Source organism: Pseudophryne corroboree, chromosome 4, assembly GCF_028390025.1.
Source record: "Pseudophryne corroboree isolate aPseCor3 chromosome 4, aPseCor3.hap2, whole genome shotgun sequence".
NCBI classification, from domain to species: Eukaryota; Metazoa; Chordata; class Amphibia; order Anura; family Myobatrachidae; genus Pseudophryne; species Pseudophryne corroboree.
In genome coordinates this window covers 94399266-94407955 of record NC_086447.1, presented here as the reverse complement: position 1 = coordinate 94407955, position 8690 = coordinate 94399266, and the positions used below count along the sequence as shown (strand labels likewise).

The 8690-nt window shown below is 45.0% G+C and overlaps 1 long non-coding RNA gene across 1 annotated transcript; it reads right to left on the bottom strand.

Moving 5' to 3' along the window:
• Positions 1–1486: 1486 nt before the first annotated feature.
• Positions 1487–2574, bottom strand: LOC134911132 (uncharacterized). Its single transcript, XR_010176338.1, has 3 exons — positions 2167–2574; positions 1987–2058; positions 1487–1819 (listed from the first exon to the last, which is right to left on the bottom strand). It is a non-coding gene; the product is annotated as an uncharacterized LOC134911132 (long non-coding RNA).
• Between the last annotated feature and the right edge of the window lie 6116 nt (positions 2575–8690).

Sequence of the window (8690 nt, the reverse complement as noted above, 5' to 3'; positions counted from 1 at the left end):
AGTCGTGTGGCAGACCCTGTCACTGAAATGATGGGTTGGTTAAAGTGTGCATGTCCTGTTTATACAACATAAGGGTGGGTGGGAGGGCCCAAGGACAATTCCATCTTGCACCTCTTTTTTCTTTTATTTTTCTTTGCGTCATGTGCTGTTTGGGGAGGGTTTTTTGGAAGGGCCATCCTGCGTGACACTGCAGTGCCACTCCTAGATGGGCCCGGTGTTTGTGTCGGCCACTAGGGTCGCTTATCTTACTCACACAGTCAGCTACCTCATTGCGCCTCTTTTTTCTTTGCGTCATGTGCTGTTTGGGGAGGGTTTTTTGGAAGGGACATCCTGCGTGACACTGCAGTGCCACTCCTAGATGGGCCCGGTGTTTGTGTCGGCCACTAGGGTCGCTAATCTTACTCACACAGTCAGCTACCTCATTGCGCCTCTTTTTTTCTTTGCGTCATGTGCTGTTTGGGGAGGGTTTTTTGGAAGGGACATCCTGCGTGACACTGCAGTGCCACTCCTAGATGGGCCCGGTGTTTGTGTCGGCCACTAGGGTCGCTTATCTTACTCACACAGTCAGCTACCTCATTGCGCCTCTTTTTTTCTTTGCGTCATGTGCTGTTTGGGGAGGGTTTTTTGGAAGGGACATCCTGCGTGACACTGCAGTGACACTCCTAGATGGGCCCGGTGTTTGTGTCGGCCACTAGGGTCGCTTATCTTACTCACACAGTCAGCTACCTCATTGCGCCTCTTTTTTTCTTTGCGTCATGTGCTGTTTAGGGAGGGTTTTTTGGAAGGGACATCCTGCGTGACACTGCAGTGCCACTCCTAGATGGGCCCGGTGTTTGTGTCGGCCACTAGGGTCGCTAATCTTACTCACACAGCTACCTCATTGCGCCTCTTTTTTTCTTTGCGTCATGTGCTGTTTGGGGAGGGTTTTTTGGAAGGGACATCCTGCGTGACACTGCAGTGCCACTCCTAGATGGGCCCGGTGTTTGTGTCGGCCACTAGGGTCGCTTATCTTACTCACACAGCGACCTCGGTGCAAATTTTAGGACTAAAAATAATATTGTGAGGTGTGAGGTATTCAGAATAGACTGAAAATGAGTGGAAATTATGGTTTTTGAGGTTAATAATACTTTGGGATCAAAATGACCCCCAAATTCTATGATTTAAGCTGTTTTTTAGGGTTTTTTGAAAAAAACACCCGAATCCAAAACACACCCGAATCCGACAAAAAAAATTCGGTGAGGTTTTGCCAAAACGCGGTCGAACCCAAAACACGGCCGCGGAACCGAACCCAAAACCAAAACACAAAACCCGAAAAATTTCAGGCGCTCATCTCTAGTCCAAACGATTATTAATCCTTTGGCTTTCTTCAGCTCTACATTGCTCCATGTTCTTTAAAGCTTCCAGTATTAGATTGAGTGATGACTCTGTAATACAAGTAAATAATTTAGTTTAACAAATTACAGTTGAACACAATTAAACACTCCTAAATTGTAAATAAATATAAAATTGCTACCTCCTCGCGTAGTTTCCGGTGTTGTTGATTCAAGGACTTCTGGTACACTGCCTGAAGTTTCCATGTCCGGAATTTGCTCTGTTCTTTCAACAAGATTATGGTCTCCAATTGCAGGGTAGCTCTGTGAAAAGGACTCTTCTGGCAGTGTCTGTGGGTGCCCCTGTGATGAATTTTCTTCTGGAAGTGGCTGTTGGGATGATGTTTCTTCCTGCACCGTGGGTGGGTGCCTCTGGGCTGATTCTGCTTGAAGTGTCGCTGCTTGCAGTGTTGAATCAATCGGCAATATTGTATGCTGTATCTGGGTTTCTAAAATGTCAATATAGATATATACAATAATTATAACCCAAAAATATGCAGTGCCAGAAATACAGACAGCTAAAGATACGCAAACAGTGCAAGCTAGAGGTATATACCCATTGACAGATATACATGTACCAAAATTTTTAATTTCATGTACAAAAACTATGCCTTACCGGTATCCTCAGCACCTCCTCCAGTTGTCGGATATCCAAAAGAAACTCTTCTCTTTGCCTTAACTGTGGAATCTGTAATATTTATATAAAGAACATACTGTAGTTATTAGTTTTGTTTCCATACAAAATATTTTTTGGATATATATATATATATATATGAAAATACGATATGTCCCTAACCTTTCTGCGATTTTGTTTTCTTCTTTGGCGTTGTTTCCGTTTGTGGCGTGCTATGTTTTGTTGGCGTAGAATCTTTTGTGGCTCCTTTTGAAAGAAATAAGAAATTTAAATTTTTGTTTAAATAATTACTTTTTTAAAAAGAATATTAAAAAATTAATTTTATAGAATTTTTAAAAATAATACCTTCTGCACTGGTTCCTGCCATTTCTTCCTGCACAAGTACGAAGTAGTTCTCCATCTTCTTTTCCCAATCCTTGTGTAATTTTTGCCCTTTTTGGATCTTGCGATTGACGGATCTTCTACAGTCGCGTAACCTTTTCTTGCAACTTTCGTTGCTTCGCTTGAACCCACCTCCCAAAGAAACTGATTCAGAGATTTCATTCCACGTCGTTCCCTTGAATCGGTGATGAACATTTCTTGCCGGCTAGCCGAAAAGTTGAAAGGAGTGATGAACAACTTGATTGATTAGGGTGTCCGTTTCTTCATCTGTGAAGTTGGGTGCCCTGCTGCTGGATTCTTCTCCCGAGTCCGCTTCTTCATGCGAAACTCTGCCATGGTCGGTTGGTGATGTTTGTTGCTGTCTTTCCGAGGATTCTTCTTCCTGTGCGGATAGAGAAAGCCTCCTTGCTTCTTCCTCGGACATCTCTGAAATAAAAACTTAAAAAAAATAAAAATCATAATAATATTAATAATAATAATAATAATAATAATAATAATAATAATAATAATAATTAGTATACTAGCAGTGCAACATACCCAAATTTTGCCAACCAGCTGTTACAAATATACACAAGTAATGAACCCCAGCAGTGCCAAATATAGAAATTATGCCACTCAGCAGTTCCAGATACCCAAATTATGCCACCCAGCAGTGCCAAATACAGAAATTATGCCACCCAGCAGTGCCAGATACCCAAATTATGCCACCCAGCAGTGCCAAATACATAAATTATGCCACCCAGCAGTGCCAAATATAGAAATTATGCCACTCAGCAGTGCCAGATACCCAAATTATGCCACCCAGCAGTGCCAAATACAGAAATTATGCCACCCAGCAGTGCCAGATACCCAAATTATGCCACCCAGCAGTGCCAAATATAGAAATTATGCCACTCAGCAGTGCCAGATACCCAAATTATGCCACCCAGCAATGCCAAATACAGAAATTATGCCACCCAGCAGTGCCAGATACCCAAATTATGCCACCCAGCAGTGCCAAATACATAAATTATGCCACCCAGCAGTGCCAAATACAGAAATTATGCCACCCAGGAGTTCCAGATACCCAAATTATGCCACCCAGCAGTGCCAAATACAGAAATTATGCCACCCAGCAGTGCCAAATACAGAAATTATGCCACCCAGCAGTGCCAGATACCCAAATTATGCCACCCAGCAGTGCCAAATACAGAAATTATGCCACCCAGCAGTGCCAGATACCCAAATTATGCCACCCAGCAGTGCCAAATACAGAAATTATGCCATCCAGCAGTGCCAGATACACAAATTATGCCACCCAGCAGTGCCAAATACAGAAATTATGCCACCCAGCAGTGCCAAATATAGAAATTATGCCACTCAGCAGTGCCAGATACCCAAATTATGCCACCCAGCAGTGCCAAATACAGAAATTATGCCACCCAGCAGTGCCAAATACAGAAATTATGCCATCCAGCAGTGCCAGATACCCAAATTATGCCACCCAGCAGTGCCAGATACCCAAATTATGCCACCCAGCATTGCCAAATACAGAAATTATGCCACCCAGCAGTGCCAAATATAGAAATTATGCCACCCAGCAGTGCCAAATATAGAAATTATGCCACTCAGCAGTGCCAGATACCCAAATTATGCCACCCAGCAGTGCCAAATACAGAAATTATGCCACCCAGCAGTGCCAGATACCCAAATTATGCCACCCAGCAGTGCCAAATATAGAAATTATGCCACTCAGCAGTGCCAGATACCCAAATTATGCCACCCAGCAATGCCAAATACAGAAATTATGCCACCCAGCAGTGCCAGATACCCAAATTATGCCACCCAGCAGTGCCAAATACATAAATTATGCCACCCAGCAGTGCCAAATACAGAAATTATGCCACCCAGCAGTGCCAAATACAGAAATTATGCCATCCAGCAGTGCCAGATACCCAAATTATGCCACCCAGCAGTGCCAGATACCCAAATTATGCCACCCAGCAGTGCCAAATACAGAAATTATGCCACCCAGCAGTGCCAAATATAGAAATTATGCCACCCAGCAGTGCCAAATATAGAAATTATGCCACTCAGCAGTGCCAGATACCCAAATTATGCCACCCAGCAGTGCCAAATACAGAAATTATGCCACCCAGCAGTGCCAGATACCCAAATTATGCCACCCAGCAGTGCCAAATATAGAAATTATGCCACTCAGCAGTGCCAGATACCCAAATTATGCCACCCAGCAATGCCAAATACAGAAATTATGCCACCCAGCAGTGCCAGATACCCAAATTATGCCACCCAGCAGTGCCAAATACAGAAATTATGCCACCCAGCAGTGCCAAATACAGAAATTATGCCACCCAGCAGTGCCAGATACCCAAATTATGCCACCCAGCAGTGCCAAATACAGAAATTATGCCACCCAGCAGTGCCAGAAACCCAAATTATGCCACCCAGCAGTGCCAAATACAGAAATTATGCCATCCAGCAGTGCCAGGTACACAAATTATGCCACCCAGCAGTGCCAAATACAGAAATTATGCCACCCAGCAGTGCCAAATATAGAAATTATGCCACTCAGCAGTGCCAGATACCCAAATTATGCCACCCAGCAGTGCCAAATACAGAAATTATGCCACCCAGCAGTGCCAAATACAGAAATTATGCCACCCAGCAGTGCCAAATACAGAAATTATGCCACCCAGCAGTGCCAGATACCCAAATTATGCCACCCAGCAGTGCCAAATACAGAAATTATGCCACCCAGCAGTGCCAGATACCCAAATTATGCCACCCAGCAATGCCAAATACAGAAATTATGCCACCCAGCAGTGCCAGATACCCAAATTATGCCACCCAGCAGTGCCAAATACATAAATTATGCCACCCAGCAGTGCCAAATACAGAAATTATGCCACCCAGCAGTGCCAAATACAGAAATTATGCCATCCAGCAGTGCCAGATACCCAAATTATGCCACCCAGCAGTGCCAGATACCCAAATTATGCCACCCAGCAGTGCCAAATACAGAAATTATGCCACCCAGCAGTGCCAAATATAGAAATTATGCCACCCAGCAGTGCCAAATATAGAAATTATGCCACTCAGCAGTGCCAGATACCCAAATTATGCCACCCAGCAGTGCCAAATACAGAAATTATGCCACCCAGCAGTGCCAGATACCCAAATTATGCCACCCAGCAGTGCCAAATATAGAAATTATGCCACTCAGCAGTGCCAGATACCCAAATTATGCCACCCAGCAATGCCAAATACAGAAATTATGCCACCCAGCAGTGCCAGATACCCAAATTATGCCAGCCAGCAGTGCCAAATACATAAATTATGCCACCCAGCAGTGCCAAATACAGAAATTATGCCACCCAGCAGTGCCAGATACCCAAATTATGCCACCCAGCAGTGCCAAATACAGAAATTATGCCACCCAGCAGTGCCAAATACAGAAATTATGCCACCCAGCAGTGCCAGATACCCAAATTATGCCACCCAGCAGTGCCAAATACAGAAATTATGCCACCCAGCAGTGCCAGAAACCCAAATTATGCCACCCAGCAGTGCCAAATACAGAAATTATGCCATCCAGCAGTGCCAGGTACACAAATTATGCCACCCAGCAGTGCCAAATACAGAAATTATGCCACCCAGCAGTGCCAAATATAGAAATTATGCCACTCAGCAGTGCCAGATACCCAAATTATGCCACCCAGCAGTGCCAAATACAGAAATTATGCCACCCAGCAGTGCCAAATACAGAAATTATGCCACCCAGCAGTGCCAAATACAGAATTTATGCCACCCAGCAGTGCCAAATACAGAAATTATGCCACCCAGCAGTGCCAGATACCCAAATTATGCCACCCAGCAGTGCCAAATACAGAAATTATGCCACCCAGCAGTGCCAGATACCCAAATTATGCCACCCAGCAGTGCCAAATACAGAAATTATGCCATCCAGCAGTGCCAGATACACAAATCATGCCACCCAGCAGTGCCAAATACAGAAATTATGCCACCCAGCAGTGCCAAATATAGAAATTATGCCGCTCAGCAGTGCCAGATACCTAAATTATGCCACCCAGCAGTGCCAAATACAGAAATTATGCCACCCAGCAGTGCCAAATACAGAAATTATGCCATCCAGCAGTGCCAGATACCCAAATTATGCCACCCAGCAGTGCCAGATACCCAAATTATGCCACCCAGCAGTGCCAAATACAGAAATTATGCCATCCAGCAGTGCCAGAGACCCAAATTATGCCACCCAGCAGTGCCAAATACAGAAATTATGCCACCCAGCAGTGCCAGATACCCAAATTATGCCACCCAGCAGTGCCAAATACATAAATTATGCCACCCAGCAGTGCCACATACAGAAATTATGCCATCCAGCAGTGCCAGATACCCAAATTATGCCACCCAGCAGTGCCAAATACAGAAATTATGCCATCCAGCAGTGCCAGATACCCAAATTATGCCACCCAGCAGTGCCAGATACCCAAATTATGCCACCCAGCAGTGCCAAATACAGAAATTATGCCACCCAGCAGTGCCAAATATAGAAATTATGCCACCCAGCAGTGCCAAATATAGAAATTATGCCACTCAGCAGTGCCAGATACCCAAATTATGCCACCCAGCAGTGCCAAATACAGAAATTATGCCACCCAGCAGTGCCAGATACCCAAATTATGCCACCCAGCAGTGCCAAATATAGAAATTATGCCACTCAGCAGTGCCAGATACCCAAATTATGCCACCCAGCAATGCCAAATACAGAAATTATGCCACCCAGCAGTGCCAGATACCCAAATTATGCCAGCCAGCAGTGCCAAATACATAAATTATGCCACCCAGCAGTGCCAAATACAGAAATTATGCCACCCAGCAGTGCCAGATACCCAAATTATGCCACCCAGCAGTGCCAAATACAGAAATTATGCCACCCAGCAGTGCCAAATACAGAAATTATGCCACCCAGCAGTGCCAGATACCCAAATTATGCCACCCAGCAGTGCCAAATACAGAAATTATGCCACCCAGCAGTGCCAGAAACCCAAATTATGCCACCCAGCAGTGCCAAATACAGAAATTATGCCATCCAGCAGTGCCAGGTACACAAATTATGCCACCCAGCAGTGCCAAATACAGAAATTATGCCACCCAGCAGTGCCAAATATAGAAATTATGCCACTCAGCAGTGCCAGATACCCAAATTATGCCACCCAGCAGTGCCAAATACAGAAATTATGCCACCCAGCAGTGCCAAATACAGAAATTATGCCACCCAGCAGTGCCAGATACCCAAATTATGCCACCCAGCAGTGCCAAATACAGAATTTATGCCACCCAGCAGTGCCAAATACAGAAATTATGCCACCCAGCAGTGCCAGATACCCAAATTATGCCACCCAGCAGTGCCAAATACAGAAATTATGCCACCCAGCAGTGCCAGATACCCAAATTATGCCACCCAGCAATGCCAAATACAGAAATTATGCCACCCAGCAGTGCCAGATACCCAAATTATGCCACCCAGCAGTGCCAAATACATAAATTATGCCACCCAGCAGTGCCAAATACAGAAATTATGCCACCCAGCAGTGCCAAATACAGAAATTATGCCATCCAGCAGTGCCAGATACCCAAATTATGCCACCCAGCAGTGCCAGATACCCAAATTATGCCACCCAGCAGTGCCAAATACAGAAATTATGCCACCCAGCAGTGCCAAATATAGAAATTATGCCACCCAGCAGTGCCAAATATAGAAATTATGCCACTCAGCAGTGCCAGATACCCAAATTATGCCACCCAGCAGTGCCAAATACAGAAATTATGCCACCCAGCAGTGCCAGATACCCAAATTATGCCACCCAGCAGTGCCAAATATAGAAATTATGCCACTCAGCAGTGCCAGATACCCAAATTATGCCACCCAGCAATGCCAAATACAGAAATTATGCCACCCAGCAGTGCCAGATACCCAAATTATGCCAGCCAGCAGTGCCAAATACATAAATTATGCCACCCAGCAGTGCCAAATACAGAAATTATGCCACCCAGCAGTGCCAGATACCCAAATTATGCCACCCAGCAGTGCCAAATACAGAAATTATGCCACCCAGCAGTGCCAAATACAGAAATTATGCCACCCAGCAGTGCCAGAAACCCAAATTATGCCACCCAGCAGTGCCAAATACAGAAATTATGCCATCCAGCAGTGCCAGGTACACAAATTATGCCACCCAGCAGTGCCAAATACAGAAATTATGCCACCCAGCAGTGCCAAATAT